This window comes from Stegostoma tigrinum, chromosome 1, assembly GCF_030684315.1.
Source record: "Stegostoma tigrinum isolate sSteTig4 chromosome 1, sSteTig4.hap1, whole genome shotgun sequence".
Lineage (NCBI taxonomy): Eukaryota > Metazoa > Chordata > Chondrichthyes > Orectolobiformes > Stegostomatidae > Stegostoma > Stegostoma tigrinum.
In genome coordinates, this window is record NC_081354.1 from 76166208 (window position 1) to 76184410 (window position 18203).

General features: G+C 42.1%; 1 protein-coding gene across 1 annotated transcript in view; it reads left to right on the forward strand.

Moving 5' to 3' along the window:
• Positions 1–1041: 1041 nt before the first annotated feature.
• The window catches only part of ppef2a (protein phosphatase with EF-hand domain 2a), a 73414-nt gene continuing 56252 nt past the window's right edge, over positions 1042–18203 (forward strand). The window contains exons 1-2 of the mRNA XM_048533645.2: positions 1042–1337; positions 12753–12834. The gene's annotated coding sequence lies outside the window, so the exon portion shown is untranslated. The remainder of the gene's footprint in view (positions 1338–12752; positions 12835–18203) is intronic.

Below are 18203 nucleotides of genomic sequence, written 5' to 3' on the forward strand. Positions count from 1 at the left end.
ACATCTGTCTGCTCTATCGAAATTCGAGTTATTGGGACTTTAGCGTAAACGGAATTGCTGGTCTCACTACACCAAATAGACTTCAGCCTGTCAAGAGGCGCCTCAATAAATTCCGTCCGAGACAGCGTTACTCAAGTTCCATGAGTGAGTTAAAATAAAGGTGAGCCAGGCTTATCCTGGTTATAACACATGCAATGGGACCAGGTTAAAAGTGACAAGAAGGTGGTGGTCAGTCTACCCATTATATTGTTTTTGCTCCACACTAAAATAATGCTCGGCAGCCAAGTATATAAAAAACGGAAATGAATTTTATTGAATCCACTTTCATTTACATTGGCCATGCTGCCATTTTCAGGGTGAGAAAGCTGGATTGGCGTGTTTGTCCTTGGAGGAGAAAATGTGGTCATTGTCGTAATGGTATGATCGAACCAGATTTTCCATCGTATTCACAGTGGTGCCCCCTTCTTCTTTCAGTTGGAATCACAGCAAAGAACCTAACATGAAATGTAAAACAAGAGGAACGCTCCGTCATTATTTCGTTGCCACAGAAGTGCCTGTTTTAAATGAAGGTAGCACAGAAAATGTGCCCAGTAGCACATTCGACGAGGTGTTTTTCTTTTAGTTTGTCTGGGTTAATGAATATTGTTCTTTTTGGCCACATTTTAGTCATGTGTGTACATGTGCAATTAATACAAGATATTAAGAGGACGGCAAGACTTTTGGCATTATCATTTTGTTGCAACAGATTTTTAAAGTAAAGTAAAATTCAAAGTTTTTTTTGTATGCAGTTGGTGCCATCAAACCCATTATTGCTCCGTTTGAATCTTACACTATTTGGTAATGGTTTTGTGCATTCTTTTATGGAGTATCGGCTCAAGCAGCATCAAGTCTCACAAGCTCAGGCCTGTACGTGAGCTAGTGTCATTGGTAGAAGAAAAATGCTGCAGGCTTAAATTAAAAACAAATCCCTCTATAATCCCAATCCACTTGAACATGTTGCTTCAATTAAATGAGTCACATGGGGACATGAAGCCACTTAGAACAGCTTATAATAAGTGCCATACTTCAGTCTGTCACAGGAGAAAATACGAATAAAATTTCTGGATTTGCAGTATGACTTGAAATATAATGTGGAACATAATTTATTTCATCTGGCATCCAGTATGGGGAGTTGCTTGACGGGTTTAACAAATTTATTTCATATTGGAAACAGTCACCACAAAATTATTACAAATGACTTATCATTGTTAAAGAAGGGAGCATTGTGAATAAGCCAGCTTGCAGAGGACTTGTGAAGAAGAGTCATGACTGGGATATATATAGCAAACAGTCGCCAGGTAAGGAAGTCATGTTACTATTTCATTTGGTGCCAATTTCAATGCCTGGCCTGTGGTTCAGTCAGTCACTGTGAATAAACATTAATTGAGGTTAATAAGGCTTAGCTCAATGAATTTATTTCTGTGACAGATTGGTAAGCCACTAAAGTTGGCTCTTTTATATCATAGGAAACATTTCTAATGCCAGTTCCAATAACTGTTGTTCAAAAACTGGCCCTAGTTTGTTAATTTACCACCTCTCTGATAACAAACAAATGTTTTTGCACATTAGAATTATGAATCAAATATATAATTTGTGCACCATTTATTATTCCAACTTTCTTAGAAAGGAAGATGTAAAGCCAATTTGGAAGTGATTATTCTTAATCATTATCTAACAGAAACAAGCACCTTGACAAGCATTGGGCAGGTAACCACTCAACAATTTGCTCACAGATATTACCATCTGCACTTGGTCTCTAAAGAGTGCATTTGCTTTTCATTTGGAAACATGCTCCCCTGCAATGTCATGGGTGCTCTTCTTTCTTGCCATTTTCTCTTTTTCAGTGTTGGGGGGCCCATATCATGTGAAAATTGGGTCCTGACTTCATTATGTATGGGGAAAAATCACAGAACAGGGGATTTCCTCAAACTGGTCAACTGGTGGCCAGCTAATGGGCTCTTCATTCAATTAAGTGTGGTGGAAGTATAATCAGAGGTATTCAAATATTGAAGAAACTGCAGCCTGCATTCAACAGAGCTAGATGGAACACTTTCATTCTAAGGTGCTGTCTTCCCACCAACTTATTCAAGCTTTAGATTTATAAATGGGCCTGGAAGCCATTCTATTCTTTCCAAAGGGGTGTCCTGCCATAGCAAGCTTCATTATGAATTCTTGGCTGAGAACCCTGACATCCAATAGTCTGTTTGAACTGCTATGGAAAATATTACTTGACTGACAGTTTCTTCATGGTGTTCTGTGCTTTTCATTGCAGAATACTTATGCAATATAAATTTGTGTCAAGTGCTGGTAATGAAATTTTGGACATCTTTATTCATGAAAAGTAAAACTGCTGTAGTCTTATCACATTAGAGAGAGGTGACCAATAGTGGTTCAAGCTGAGGGTCAACGTGCCTCAGATGGGGGGCGGGGTTGAGAATGCAGGACCTTTGAGGCAATCTGAGTGGGAGTGGGAAATTAACCTGCACTGTTAGTATCATTCTGTATTATAAATCTGCTATTCAGACACCTGTGCTAACCAATCTCTACTTCTATAGCATATATTTATTTAAATGATGCTGTAACTAAAGGGTTAATTGGTTCTATATATTGGGTAGATCAATGAGGACGTATATTAGCTTAGCATGCAGGATATGAAAGGTCGTGGGTGGAGATGCATAGCTTGCTGTGGAGAAGTGACGGTCCATGTGGGTATGTAAAGGTGCATAGATTAGCATGGAGGAAACAGGAACCAAGCAGAATGCATGGAGAGTGAGAGAAGCCATTATGACGGGTGGAAGGGCATTGAGTGGCATGCAAGTGTACAAGAAAAACATTTTGAACCTACCTTTCTAAAAGTTACCTCTTCCTTCACTGTCAAGTGAGCCAAAAGTTTACAGGGCAGCAGGGAATGCAGAGATGAGGACAAACAGCCTGTCCCTACTGCTAATTCATATGTTTGTCCAATCCAAACTATTGTCCACAATGTCTCTGAAGGACCATGAACTATGAGTCATTAGAAGTGTGCCCCAACTCCACAAAGATTAAAGGAGATTTGGAGATCAATATCACCACAAAGGGTCTAGAAAGGTCAGGAATGCAGGGTGCAGACTCATGATCTATACTCTTATCCGTCCTTGACAAAAAATGGAAATGTCAGGAATGGGTCTGGGCATCCTAGAATTGGGCGCTGGCTGCCATTCTTAAAGATCTGCAGGGTGGAGAGACTCCACAAAAATCCAGTCCATAAAGTTAATTTTACTTGCATATTGCCACCAGACTTCTGTATGTTTGTACAATGGTACTTTAACAGTTCAGGTTTTCTTCATTAAACCCTTGTCAGCACAAGTCGATTAAATTATAATACAAGCCTACTGAGTGAGATCTAAATGTAATTAGCGAGTTTTGAGAAGATTTGTAGCTCAGGTTGAGGTTCTGGATGTGAGTTTGCTCGCTGAGCTGGAAGGTTAGTTTTCAGACGTTTCATCACCATTCTAGGTAACATCATCAGTGAGCCTCCGATGAAGCGCTGGTGTTATGTCCCGCTTTCTATTTATCTGGTTAGGTTTCCTTGGGTTGGTGATGGAATTTCAAACCAGTGTCTACAGGAAAACAACACATACGGACCAAATACTGAACTACAGGAGCAACCATCCCAACACCCACAAACGAAGCCGCATTAGAAAATTATTCCAATGAGCCACCACACACTGCAGCACAAAGGAACTACGCAGAGCAGAGGAAAATCACCTATACAGCGTATTCAAAAAGAATGGGTACCCTATGAACACAGTCCGCCGATTTCTCAGCAACAAACCCAAACAAACAGACAAAACGGGCTCAGAAACCATAACCACTCTCCCCTACATTAAAGACATTTCTGAAATGACTGCCAGACTACTCAGACCCCTTGGCATCAGGGTAGCCCACAAACCCACCAACACACTAAAACAGCAGCTAATGAACTTAAAAGACCCTATACAGACAACAAATAAAACGAACATCATCTGCAAAATACCTTGCAAGAACTGTGACAAACACTACATTGGACAAACTGGCAGGAAGCTAGCCACCAGGATACATGAACATCAACTAGCCACAAAACGACATGACCCACTATCACTCGTATCCTTACATACAGATGAGGAAAGACACCACTTTGATTGGGACAACACATCCATCCTAGGACAAGCCAAACAGAGACACGCACGAGAATTCCTAGAAGCATGGCATTCCAACCGGAACTCCATCAACAAACACATTGATTTGGAGCCAATCTACCACCGCCTGAGAAAAAGAACAGGAAATGACATCACCAACCCAAGGAAACCTAACCAGATAACTAGAAAGCGGAACATAACACCAGCGCTTCGTCAGAGGCTCACTGATGATGTTACCTAGAATGGTGACGAAACGTCTGAAAACTAACTTTCCAGCTCAGCAAGCAAACTCACATCCTAAATGTAATTAATATGTATATTGACAAAGCCAGTCAAAAAAAAATTCTGCTGAACAATATTTATGACCAAGCTTTAGGTCCTCTGTCTTAATTCCTCCTTGTGTAGCTTGGTGTCAAATTTCCTTTGATTAATATCACTGATGCAGTGCCTTGAATTGTGAAGTGATTCATTTCTTTGGAAGAATATAAAGTTGGAGAAATAATGCAAAATAAAGGTAATAATTCATAAAGGGGTGCAAAAGCAGAAGAGCTGTTTGTATTTGTCCTGACTGGCCTCCTTCTGTGCTGGAACCATTCTAAGATTCTGTGTTTATCCAGCTTCACCTTAAATATTATTTACCTCAAATATGTCTTAGAGTCATAGACTTACAGCATGGAAACAGACAGTTCAGTCCAACCAGTCCATGCCAAACATAATCACAAGGCACTGCACCAGTGATCGTTACAAATTAAACTAATCCCCCCGCTTGTGCTTGCTTCTTACCCCTTCAAACATTTCTTATTCATGTACTTATCCAAATGTTTTCTAAAAATTGTTTTACTGTACCTACATCCTCCACCTCCTCTGGAAGCTCATTCCACACATGAACCACTCTCTGTGTAAAAAACAAATTGCTCATGTTTTTTTTAATCTTTATCCTGTCACCCTAGTCTTGAAATCCTGAAGATATCTGCCATTTACCTAATCCTCATCCCTCATTATTTTGTAAACTTCTGTAGCGTCACCCCTCAACCACTTATGCTCTAGTGAAAAAAGTCCCAGCCTATCCATTCTCTCCCTACATCAAACCCTCCATTCCTTGCAACATCCTGGTAAATCTCTTCTGAACCCTCTCCAGGCTAAGAATATCCTTCCTATAACGGGGCAACCAGAACTGGACACAGTATTCCAGAAGAGGCCTCAGCAAAGTCCTGTTCAACCTCAGCATGACTTCCCAACTGCTATACTCCAAGGTCTAAGCAATGAATGCAAGTGTAATAAATGCCTTCTTAACCACCCTATCTAAATGTGATACAGATTTCAAAGAACTATATACCTAAACGCATAGATCTCTATTCTACAACAGCACCCAAGGCCCTACTTTTAATTGTATGACTCCTATAAGCCCATGCTAATCTCTGAAGTGTAGCCTGATCAAAAGCCTTCTGAAAGTTGATGTAAAACACATTTATTAACATCTCCTAATCAGGTGTTAATTAGATGATTGTGAATGCGGCTGTTACTTTTAGAGCCACTTCCTTAAGTACTCTGGGAAAAATAGGATATTATTCTCAACCCAAAGGAGGACTCAATTACACTGAGTGAGGGATATTCAGAACAGCATATTCAGAGTCCATTCAAACTACACCTTAAAACCAGACTTTTGTTCCTTATTTCCTAAGGTGTATAATTTAGATATGGTATCTCACTGCGCAGCACTAATTTGTTGCCAGCTGTTGCAAGTACATACTTGTAATGTTATCAATTTTATAACAAACTGTAAACTCCCTAAAAATGGGCAATGTTTAAACATGGCTTCCAAATAACATCTGACTTCTCTTGTGGATTCAACTGTGACTAGCTAGGTAGATGAACCAGACAGTACTTACCTCAAGATAACAAATTGTGAGAATGGATGAACACAGCAGGCCAAGCAGCATCTCAGGAGCACAAACGCTGATGTTTCGGGCCTAGACCCTTCATCAGATGAAGGGCCTAGGCCTGAAATGTCAGCTTTTGTGAGCCTGAGATGCTGCTTGGCCTCCTGTGTTCATCCAGCCTCATACTTTGTTATCTTGGATTCTCCAGCATCTGCAATTCCCATTATCTCTGATCACAAGTACTTACCTCAAGAAGGGTTGCAAAAGATGTTTTGAAGTTCAGTGAGTGTCTGACAGCACAATTGTGAAAAATTATAACTTCTATGATAACAGCATAGTGTCAGCAAGATACCCAAAAAAAAAGGCAGCTTGATTGACTTCCTTACCCTTTTGGTACAATCGCTCATTGAAGTAACATACAGCAGCTGCTTTCAGATTTTATTTGTATAATGCCTGGCTGGGAACAATCACTTTGTGCAGCAACATTAGGTGAGCATGCAAAGACAGTTCCAGGCCCGGCTCGTGATTGAAATAACCGTGAAGTGCAAGTGAGAATTGTGTTGCTCTCTGTCATAGAGTCATGGAGTTGTACAGCACAGAAACAGACCCTTCGATCCAACTTGTCCATGCTGACCAGATATTGCAAACTAGTCTATCCCAGCATTTGGCCTATATCCCTCTAAACCCCTCCTATTCATATACCCATATAGATGTCTTTTAAACATTGAAATTTTACCAACCTCCATCACTTTCTCTGGTAGGTTATTCCATATATGCACCACTCTCTGCATGAAAAAGGGACCGCTCAGGTTCTTTTTAAATCTCCCTCCTCTCACCGTCAACCTATGTAATCTAGCTTTGGACTCCCCTACAGTGGGGAACAGACCTTGGCTATTCACCATATCCATGCCCCTGATGATTTTATAAGTTCACCCCTTCACCTCCGACACACCAAGGAAAATAGCCCCAGCCTGTACAGCCTCTCCCTATAGCTCAAACCCTCCAATCCTGGCAACATCCTCGTAAATCTTTTCTGAACCCTTTCAAGTTTAGCAAATCTTTCAGATAGCAGGGAGACAAGAATTGAACACAATATTTCAAAAGTAGTAGAACCAATGTCAAGTACAGCCACAATATGACTTCCTAACTCCTCTACTCAATGCACTAACTAATAAAGGTAAGTTTTCCAAGTGCCTTTTTACTGCCCTGCCTACCTGAGACTCCACTTTCAAAGAACTATGAATCTGCACTCCAACACCTCTTTGTTCGCAATACTCCCAAGGACCTTACCATTAGGTGTATACGCCCTGTCCTGATTTGCCTTGCCAAAATGCAACACCTCACATTTATCTAAATTAAACTCCTCAGCCCATCTGCCCATCTGATCAAGGTCCCATTGTAATGTGAGATAATCTTCTTCACTGCCCACTACAATACCAATTTGGTGTCATCTGCAAGCTTACTAATCATATCTCATATAGTCACATCCAAATCATTCATATAAATGATGAAAAGCAGTGGCCCCAGCACTGATCCTTGTGCCATATCAGTGGTTACAAGCCTCCATGCCGAAACACCAGCTTCCACCACCATGTTCTGTCTCCTACCCTCAGCCCAATTTTATGTCCAAATGGCTAGCTTCTCCCCCAGATTCCTTGTGATCTGAATTTGCTAACCAGTCTGCCTTGCAGAACCTTGTCAAATGCCTTGCTGAAGTCCATATAGAAAACATCCACTGCTCTACTTTCATCAATCTTGTTTGTCGTGAAAAAACTCAATCAAGTTAAAGAATCATAGAGTCAAGGTGCTGTATGGTATGGAAACACACCCTTTGGACCAACCAGTCCATGCCGACTGTTATCCAAAATTAATCTAGCCCCATTTGCCAACATTTGACCCATATCCCCCTAAAACCCTCCTATACATGTACCCATCCAGATGCTGTTTAAATGTTGGAATTGTGCCAGTTTCCACCACTTCTTCTGGCAGTTATCCCAGACATGCACCACGCTCTGCGTGAAAAAGTTGCCCCTTATGTCCGTCTCACCTTCAACCTATGCCCTCTAGTGTTCAATCCCCAAACCTGTAGAAAAAACTTGAAAATTCCCCCTCCATGCCCCTGATGGTTTTATAAGGCCACCCCTCAACCTCCAATGCTCCAGAGAAAATAGCTCCAGGCTATTCAGCCTCTCCCTATAGTTCAAACCCGTCAATCCTGGCAACATCCTTGTAAACCTTTCCTAAACCCTTTCAGGTTTAGCAACATTTTTCTTATAGCAGGGAGACCAGAAGTGAATGCAGTATTCCAAAAGTGGCCTAACCAGTGTCATGCATAGCTGCAACATGACCTCCCAACTTCTATACTCAAAGTACCATCCAATAAAGGCAAGCTGACCAAATGCCTTATTAACTACCCTGTCTACCTGCGGCTCTACTTTCAAGGAAGTTTGAACTCTATGTTCTCTCTGTTCAACAACGCTCCCCACGATCTTACCACTAAGATTAGTGAGACACAACATCCCACCTACAAAGCCATGTTGACCATATCTAATCAGTTCTTGCCTTTCAAAATACACATAAATCTTGTCCCTCTGAAACCCCTCCAACAACTTACCCACCACGCTGTAAGGCTCACCAGCCTATAGTTACCTAACTTTTCCTTACCACCTTTCTTAAGTCATGGTACTGCATTAGCCACCCTCCAGTCTTCCAGCACCTCACCCATGGCTATTGATAATACAAATATCTGGATGTGAGTTTGCTCGCTGAGCTGGAAGGTTAGTTTTCAGATGTTTCGACACCATTCTAGGTAACATCATCAGTGAGCCTCCGACGAAGCGCTGGTGTTAGGTCCCGCTTTCTATTTAACTGTTTAGGTTTCCTTGGGTTGGTGATGTCATTTCCTGTTCTTTTTCTCAGGGGATGGTAGATTGGCTCCAAATCAATGTGTCTGTTGATGATGTTCCGGTTGGAATGCCATGCTTCTAGGAATTCTCGTGTGTGTCTCTGTTTGGCTTGTCCTAGGATGGATGTGTTCATCCAGAATACAGCATATTCAAAAAGAATGGGTACCCCGTGAACACAGTCCGCCGATTCCTCAGCAACAAACCCAAACAAACAGACAAAACGGGCTCAGAAACCATAACCACTCTCCCCTACATCAAAGACATTTCCGAAATGACTGCCAGACTACTCGGACCTCTTGGCATCAGGGTAGCCCACAAACCCACCAACACACTAAAACAGCAGCTAATGAGCTTAAAAGACCCTATACAGACAACAAACAAAATGAACGTCATCTACAAAATACCATGCAAGTACTGTGACAAACACTACATTGGACAAACTGGCAGAAAGCTAGCCACCAGGATACATGAACATCAACTAGCCACAAAACAACATGACCCACTATCACTCGTATCCTTACATACAGATGAGGAAGGACACCACTTTGATTGGGACAACACATCCATCCTAGGACAAGCCAAACAGAGACGCACGAGAATTCCCAGAAGCATGGCATTCCAACCGGAACTCCATCAACAAACACATTGATTTGGAGCCAAACTACCACCGTCTGAGAAAAAGAGCAGGAAATGACATCACCAACCCAAGGAATCCTAACCAGATAACTAGAAAGCGGGACATAACACTAGCGCTTCATCGGAGGCTCACTGATGATGTTACCTAGAATGGTGACAAAATGTCTGAAAACTAACCTCCCAGCTCAGCGAGCAAACTCACATCCAGAACCTCAACCTGAGCTACAAAGATCTTAGCAAGGGGGCCAGGAATCACTTCCCGAGCTTTCCACTGGAATATATCTGATCCAGTTCCAGAGATTTATTCACCTTTATAGATTTTAAGATGGTCAGCACAACACATTCATAATATGGTCACCTTTCAAGATATCAGCATTTATTTCTCCAAGAGCCCAGCTTCTATATCCTTCTTCACAGTAAATACTGATGTGAAACACTTGTTTAGTATCTCATCTATCTCCTGCAGTTTCACACATAGACAGTCTTGTTGATCTTCAAGGGGTCCTATTCTCTCCATAGTTATTCTTTTGCCGTTAATGTATTTGTAGAATCTCTTTAGATTCTCGTTCACACTACTTGGTCAGTTATATTCCAGTGGAAAGCTAGGGAAGTGATTGCTGGGCCCTTTGCTGAGATGATTGTTTCATTGATAGCCATGGGTGAGGTGCTGGAAGACTGGAGGGTGGCTAATGTCATGTCATTATTTAAGAAAAGCAGCTTGTTGGCTCAGTTCTCAGCACTGCTGCCTCACAGCGGTTCACAGGGTTTGATTCCAGTGTCGGGAGACTGTCAGTATGCAATTTGCATGTTTTCCCGGTGTCTGCATGGGTTTCCTCCCACAGTCCAAAGATATGCAGGTTAGGTGGTTTGGCCATGCTAAATTGCCCCTTGGTGACAAGGGATGAGCAGGCTGGTTGGTTAGCCAAGGGAAATGCAGGGTTACAGTGATAGGGGAGGGGGTTGGTCTGGGTGGGACGTTGCTTCACAGTGCCAGGGATGTGGGTTCAATTCCAGCCTCAGGTGACTGCCAGTGTGGAGTTCGCACATTCTCCCCATGTCCATGTAGAATTCATCTACGTGCTCTAGTTTCCTTTCACAGTCAAAAGATGTGCAGATTAGGTGGATTGGCCATGCTACATTGCTCATAGCGGATGTGTAGGTTACAGGGATTAGCCATGGAAAATGCACGGTTGCAGGTTTAGGGTAGGGAGGTAAGTCTGGGTGGGATGCTTTTTGGAGAGTTGGTTGTGGACTTGCTGGGTTGAATGGCCTGTTTCCATACTGTAGGGATCTTGTGATGACCTCATGTCCCCCCTTTGCCCTCTTGTGTGTACTCGTCCTGTCCTTATACTCCTCTAGGGATTCACTTGATCCCAGCTATTTGTAGCTGACATGTGCCTCCTTTATTTTCTTGACCAGAGCATCAATTTCTCTAGACATTCAGCACTCCCTACACCTACCAGCCTTGCCAATCATACTAGCGGGAACATACTGCCTCTGGACCTTCGTTATCTTCTTTTTGAAGGCCATCCACTTTCCAGCTGTCCCTTTATCTGAAGTAGCCTCTCCCAATCAACATTAGAAAGTTCTTTACTAATGCCATCAAAATTGGCATTACTCCAATTCAGAAATTTAACTTTTAGACAGTGTATATCCTTTTCCAGAGCAAAAACTACTAGAATTATCATTACCCAGTGCTTCCCCACTTCCACCTACTCACTTGCCCTGCCTTATTTCACAAGGTAAGTTCAAGTTTTGCTCCTTCTCTCATAGCTACATCCACAGACTGATTAAGAAAATGTTCTTGTACATGCACAACAAGGTCCTCTCTATCTAACTCCTTAATGCCATTGCAGTCCCAGTCTGTTCACAAAGTTAAAATCCACCACTATTATAACCCTATTATTCTGACAGACATCTGAGATATCCTTAGAAGTTTGATTCTCAATTCCCTGCTGGAATTGGAGGTTCGTTAGTCCAACTCCAATAAGGTGATCATCCCTTTCTTATTTCTCAGTTCCACCCAAATAATTTTACCGGACCTTCTTCCAGGGCTATCCTCTCTGAGTACAGCCATTAATGTTATCCTTAATCAAAAATGCCACACACCCTTTCTCTTTTGCCCTTGTTTCAATCCTTCCATAGCTTGAGCTATGGACAAAGGTACATGGAAATCATCTCCTTTCTGCTGAAAAGCAAAACTGTGCAGTTTTCAAGCCTTGGGCAAACCTTCACTCACTGTCTTATGCTATTCTACCTATTGACTGTATCTATAAAGGCAAATGATAGACTATTCACCTCTAAAAGCTATTGCAGCAGTTGAACAAATTCTTCCAGTGCAATCCTTTACTCCAGGCAGCCAACACTTCAACTGAAAGTTCCAACTTGCAACAATATTTTACAGAACTGATCTAATCTCATTTTCGGAAGTATCTTTCATCCTTACCTGTATTTCATCTTTGCACACATGTAGTTGGTAACATTGTTACTTTTATTGAAGTAACTTTAGATAATGTTTTGTAAATTAACCTTCATTTTGTTTAAGATTGTTTGGTTATTTTTAACATGAATCACTCGCCAATTAAAAGCGGACTAGTTGAACACATTCAAATCCTTCGCTCCCAGATCACTTTGAGGAAATGCCTTTTTTGTGGTCATGACACCAGAATTGCCATCTCTGAACTCCACAGTCCAACCAATGCACCAGCTTAAGTTTGCATTGCAATAAATGAAATGAAGGCCCTAACAACAGTGCTATTTAAAGGGATTGTGAACTAATTACAGATCATTTTGTCTGACTGCCGATGCAATTACGGTATATGTACTTTCAGAGCTTTCCTGTAATTGGTGAGTTTGAATTCTTCACTGATTGTCTGCTGCTGAAGGCACTTTATGTTTATTTAAAAGCTAGCCGGGGTAAAAATAGCTTCCAGACATGGGCAGCCTGGCGTGGTTTCTTCTGGTAATTGAATCCGACTGCAAGTTTAAAAAGAAGGCGCACAAGTAACGGTGCTGCAAAGAGAGAGAGGCTTTCCTCAAGCGACTAGCCCGTGCAGTGACATTAGAGAGCAATTGTTACACCTCAACTTCAGTTGCTTCGGAGCACCAATGTTTTCGCTCTCTTCACTCTGCAGGAAAGGCTTCAACTGAACCCTCCCGACTGTTGAACTATAACCTCGAAACAAATCAACGGCAACCCTGCCAATGGTCGTCAAGGTAACGTTTTTTTTTCATTTTTATCCCCCTCCTTCAAGACTGATGCAACAACATCTTAGTTTGCGATGCCTTTGTCACGGTAGGGAGGTCACTGTGGTTCTCCAACATGGGTTTGACGGTGCAGCGACCTTACAAAGCCCACCCGCGTGGGAAATGTGGCTGAATGAACTAGCCAGGATGGGAAATTTCAGATTTAAGATGCAGCGGTAAAGTCATTGGTGTGTTCCTGGTGTGCCTCACGCATCCTCGGGTGGGTTTCTGTTTGTATGCATGCCAATAATACTGGTTAACGTGTTTTTTTTTTGAAAAAGTACATCTTACCTTCAACATCAAGTCAGTTTATACACGAAAATCGCTGTGACTATGAGATTCTCGTGATGCCTGATACCTGATCAGTCAAAGATAGCTTAGCCCAGCTGCCTTTACAGTTTTGTAAATTTAACTCCACTTGTACGTGGGAGAGCAGCGGGAGAAAGGACTATACTATCACAGTGTGGAGCTGGAGGAACACAGCAGGCCAAGCAGCATCAGAGGAGCAGGAAAGCTGACATATCTGGTCGGGACCCTTCTACAGAAATCATTTCATCAAAGCATCAACTTTCCTGCACCTTTGATGCTGCCTGGCCTGCTGCGTTCCACCAGCTCCACGCTGCGTTATCTCTGACGCCAGCATCTGCAGTTATTACTCTCTCTGAGGAAAAGGGGCGCTTGCCTGGAGGACACGGGATGGGGCCAGCTCATGGAGGAATGAAGGATTTGAAGTCCTGGGTATAGTGGAAACTGCCACTCAATGTAGAGCTCATATTTGGGTGCATGGCTTTAAGTTAGCCTACTACTAAAGGGGTATCTACTCTCACACCCTTTAAATCTCTTCATAATCTTAACTAACAAAAATAACAATAATAAAATTTCCATCATTTGCACTGCACTACTACATCATTCCACAATTTTGTCAGCTGATCTACAGCTGAAGCCCTCAACCACACCTTGGTTACCTCAATATTGACTCTTCCCAAAACACTCCTGGTTTATCCCTCAACCCTTTTCAAACTTGACGTCTTTTGAAACTTTGCAACTGATATCTTAACTTACAGTAAGTCCTATTCCCCTAATACCTCTCCACTCACTGACTTACATTGGCTCCCAAGTAAACCTTTTTAAAATTTTCATCATTGTTTACAGACCTCTCCATGGCTTTTATCTGAACTATCCCTGCAATTTCCTTCAACCCTATAACCATCAGAAATGCTTTTTCTATAACTCTGGCATGTTGAGCATTTACAATCATTATGTCTTCGTCACTGATGGTCGTCCAGTTGCCTAGGCCCAAAGCTCTGCAATTTCCTCCTAAAACACGACAATCTATTTATCATGCTTTCCTTCTTTAAGGCATTTTTTAAAACCCATCTCTATGAGCAAGCTTTTGATCACCTGACGGAATATGACTGCTCTTGCTCAGTATCACACACTTTGATAATGCTGCTATGAAATGTCTCAGGACCATTTCATTCTGTTAAAGGTCTCCTGCAGTGCCACAATGATGCCACCCGAAGGTTGCAGGAACAGCAACTCATACTCCGCTTGGGAACCCTGCAGCCCAATGGTATCAATGTGGACTTCACAAGCTTCAAAATCTCTCCTCCCCTTACCGCATCCCAAAACCAGCCCAGCTTGTCCCAGCCTCCCTAACCTGTCCTTCCTCCCACCTCAAGCCCCACCCCCATCTCCTACCTTCTAGCCTCATCCTGCCCCCTTGACCTGTCCGTCCTCCCTGGATCAACCTGTCCCCTCCCTAACTCCTGACCTACAGTCACCTTTACTGGCTTCACCCCCGCCTCTTTGACCTGTCTATCTTCTCTCCACCTGTCTTCTCATTTATCCATCTTCTAGCCACCTCCCCCTCTCTCCCTATTTATTTTAGAATCGCCTTCCCCTCCCTCATTTCTGAAGAAGGGTCCAGGCCTGAAACGTCAGCTTTCCTGCTCCTCTGATGCTGCTTGGCCTGCTGTGTTCATCCAGCTCTACACCTTGTTATCACAGATTCTCCAGCATCTGCAGTTCCTATTATCTCTGTCCGCACTTTGCTGGTGTGCTTTCACCCTCATTCACTGCTTTCTTTATAAAATATAATAGATTCATGACTGTAATTTAGGTCATTGCACAATTACTTTTCCATGAATTCTAAGTGTCTCATTGACCTGAAACCCAATTTAGGTAAGGATGATTAAGTTAAACAGTTTAATCAATGTTGCTAAGATACAATTGGTTTGTTGGCCAAGGTAAGTGAGAATCGAACTGACTTATTTCCATTGAATGAAAAATAATTTAAAAACACTTCAAAATTATCAGGCAGTGCTCATACTTGGAAACATGATACATTTGCATTGTGCAACTTTTATTTATAGAGATAAAATATAGAAAAGAGTTTAAAAAGGAGGGGAAAGCCCAAAACATGCAATTAAACAATTGATCAGGAATATCTGGCTTTCTCCCACTCAGCTGTCATTACTTCAGTAAATACACAAGTAGGTAGAGTCAGTGAATTGTAGCCAAAGCTTGAACTTGGGGAATTAAATAGTGATATCCTGAAAAGTCTCCACATTAAAGAAGAAGAGTTGGAGATCGTAAAATGCATAAAGATAGCTCAATCCCCAGGACCTGATCAGGTGTTTCCCAGAACTCTGTGGGAAGCTAGGGAAGAGATTTCTGGGCTCCTTGCTGAGATATTTGTATCATCAACAGCCACAGGTGAGGTGTTGCAAGACTGGATGTTGGTTAATGTGTGGTGCCATTGGTTAGGAAAGGCTGTAAGGAAAAATCAGGGGACAGTAGACCTGTAAGCCCTCTGTCAGTTGTGGGTAAGTTGTTGTAGAGGATTCTGAGGGACAGATTTACATGAATTAGGAAAGGCAAGGATTGATTAGCAATAGTCAGCATGGCATTATGTGTGTGAAATCGTGTCTCACTAACTTGATTGACTTTTTTGAAGAGGCGACAAAGAAGATTGATGAAGGCAGAGCAATAGACGTTGTTTCTGTGGACTTTAGTAAAGCGTTCGACAAGGTTCCACATTGTAGACTATAAAGTAGGGTTAGATCACATAGGATCCTGGATGAGCTAGCCAACTGGAATACAAAGTTGCTTCAGGGTTAGGACAAAGTCAGAAGTCACATGACACCAGAATATAATCCAACAGTTTATTTAAAATTACAAACTTTTGGATTGTTGCTCCTTTGTCAGGTGAAGCTGAAGGTAGGAAACAGAGTGTGGTGGTGGAGGGATTTTATTTTGGACTGGAGACCTGCGGCCAGCAGTGTGCCACAAGGATCAGTGCTGGGTCCACTGTTTTTTGTCATTAATATAAATTATTGGATGTGAATGTAGGAGGTACGGTTAGTAATTTTGCAGATGCATCAAAATAGGTGGTGTAGTGCACAGTAAAGACGATTAGCTCAGAGTGCAATGGGACCTTGAACAGATGGGCTGATGGACCAATGTACCAATGGGCCGAGGAGTGGCAGGTAGAGTTCAATTTTGAAAAGTGTGAGGTGTTGCATTTTGGTAAGGCAAATCAGGGAAGGACTTACACAGGAAATGATAGGCTGCTAGGAGTGTTGCTGAACAAAGAAACTTAGGGGATGCTGGTGCATTTTTCCTTGAAAGTGGAGTTGTAGGTAGACAGGGTTGTAAAGAAAGCATTTGGCATGCTTGCCTTCATTGGTCAGTGCATTGTTTTAGGAATTGGAATGTCATGTTACAGTTGTACAGGACATTAGTTAGGCCACTTTTGGCATACCGCATACAATTCTGATCACCCTTCTACCGGAAGGATGTTGTTAAACCTGAGAGGGTGTAGAAAAGGATGTTGCCAGAGTTGGAGGGTTTGAGCCAAAGGAAGAGATTGAATAGGTTGGGGCTTTTTCCTTTAGAGTATTAGAGAGCGAGGGGTGAGATTATAGGTTTATAAAATGATAAGTGGTATGGATAGGGTGAATAGCCAAGGTCTTTTTCATTGGGTGGGGAGTCCAAAGCAATAGGATATAAATTTAAGGTGAGAGAGGTAAGATTTAAAAGGACCTGAGGGGAAACTTTCTCTTGCAGAAGGTGGTGTGTGTCCAGAATGAGCTGCCAGAAGAAGTGGTTGAAGCGAGTACAAGTAAGACATTTAAAAGGCAGCTGGATGAGTATGTAAATAAGAAGGGTTTAGAGGGATATGGGCCAAATGCTGGCAAGTCAAACTCGGTCAGACTGGGATACCTGGTTGTCACGGATGAATTGAACCATACTGTATGATCCTATGACCCTTTGCTAACAGAGTTGGAGAATGCCTGAAGAAATTACCAGCCAACGCTGGAATAGTTCAGTGGCTCAGTCAGTAGTTGGGAAGAATTGTCTCTTCACTAGGTCTAGGGAAATAAAACAGCAAAGACTTGTAGTATCAAATCTCTGGGTTTCTAATTCCATTGACAATGCACTGTGATTGGCCAAGTCACCACAATACCATGTCCACACCTAACACTTCTTGACCACACCCCACCACCCACTGCACCTTTCCATATAATTTATAGCAGGTGTAGAGCTTGCCCTTTCACATCTTTCCTTCTCAGGAGCAAAGGCCACTTTTTTTTAGTCAAAGGAGCATTTACTTGAATTTCGTTCAACTAGTCTATTGCATGCACTGCTCCTATTGCAGTCTCCTTTACATTGGCAAGACTAAATGCAGACTGATTGGTTGCTTGTGGGAACACCTTCACTGTGTACATAGGAATGATTTCAGTCTTTCAATCGCTTGGGATTTGAATAAACCACCTTTCCCCCGAGCTAACATTTCCTTCCGGGCCCTGCTGTATCCTCCATTTTGATTATAACTTGCTCAGCTCTCCACGCACCCCCACCTCATCCTTTTCACCTGTGTCTTGTTAACTTTGTTCCCAGCAGAATGAACACATTTTCTCCTATTCATATCTATCAGTTACATTTATTTTCCATACCTCCCCATCCTTTGCTTCCCAGTGGGCACCTTAACCAGCTGTTCCACTTATACTTCTCCACCTCCTACTCTCACATCCACACTTTTTTCCAACTGCATAAAACCACCGTTTTTCATCCCCTCTCAGTTCTGAATAAGTTATATCAGATTTGAGACATTAACTCTGTTTCTCTCTCCACAAATGCTGCCAGACCTGTTGAGTTTCTCCAGCAATTTCTGTTGATTTTCAATTTCCAGCACCTGCAGTTTTTTTGCACATATTAATTTAAACATTGCTTAAAATAAATGTGAAAATTCTTTGTGAGTTGTTAGTATGCATTGGGTAGAAGGAATGTTTGCAATTAGAACGTAGAACAATACAGCACAGCACAGTACAGGC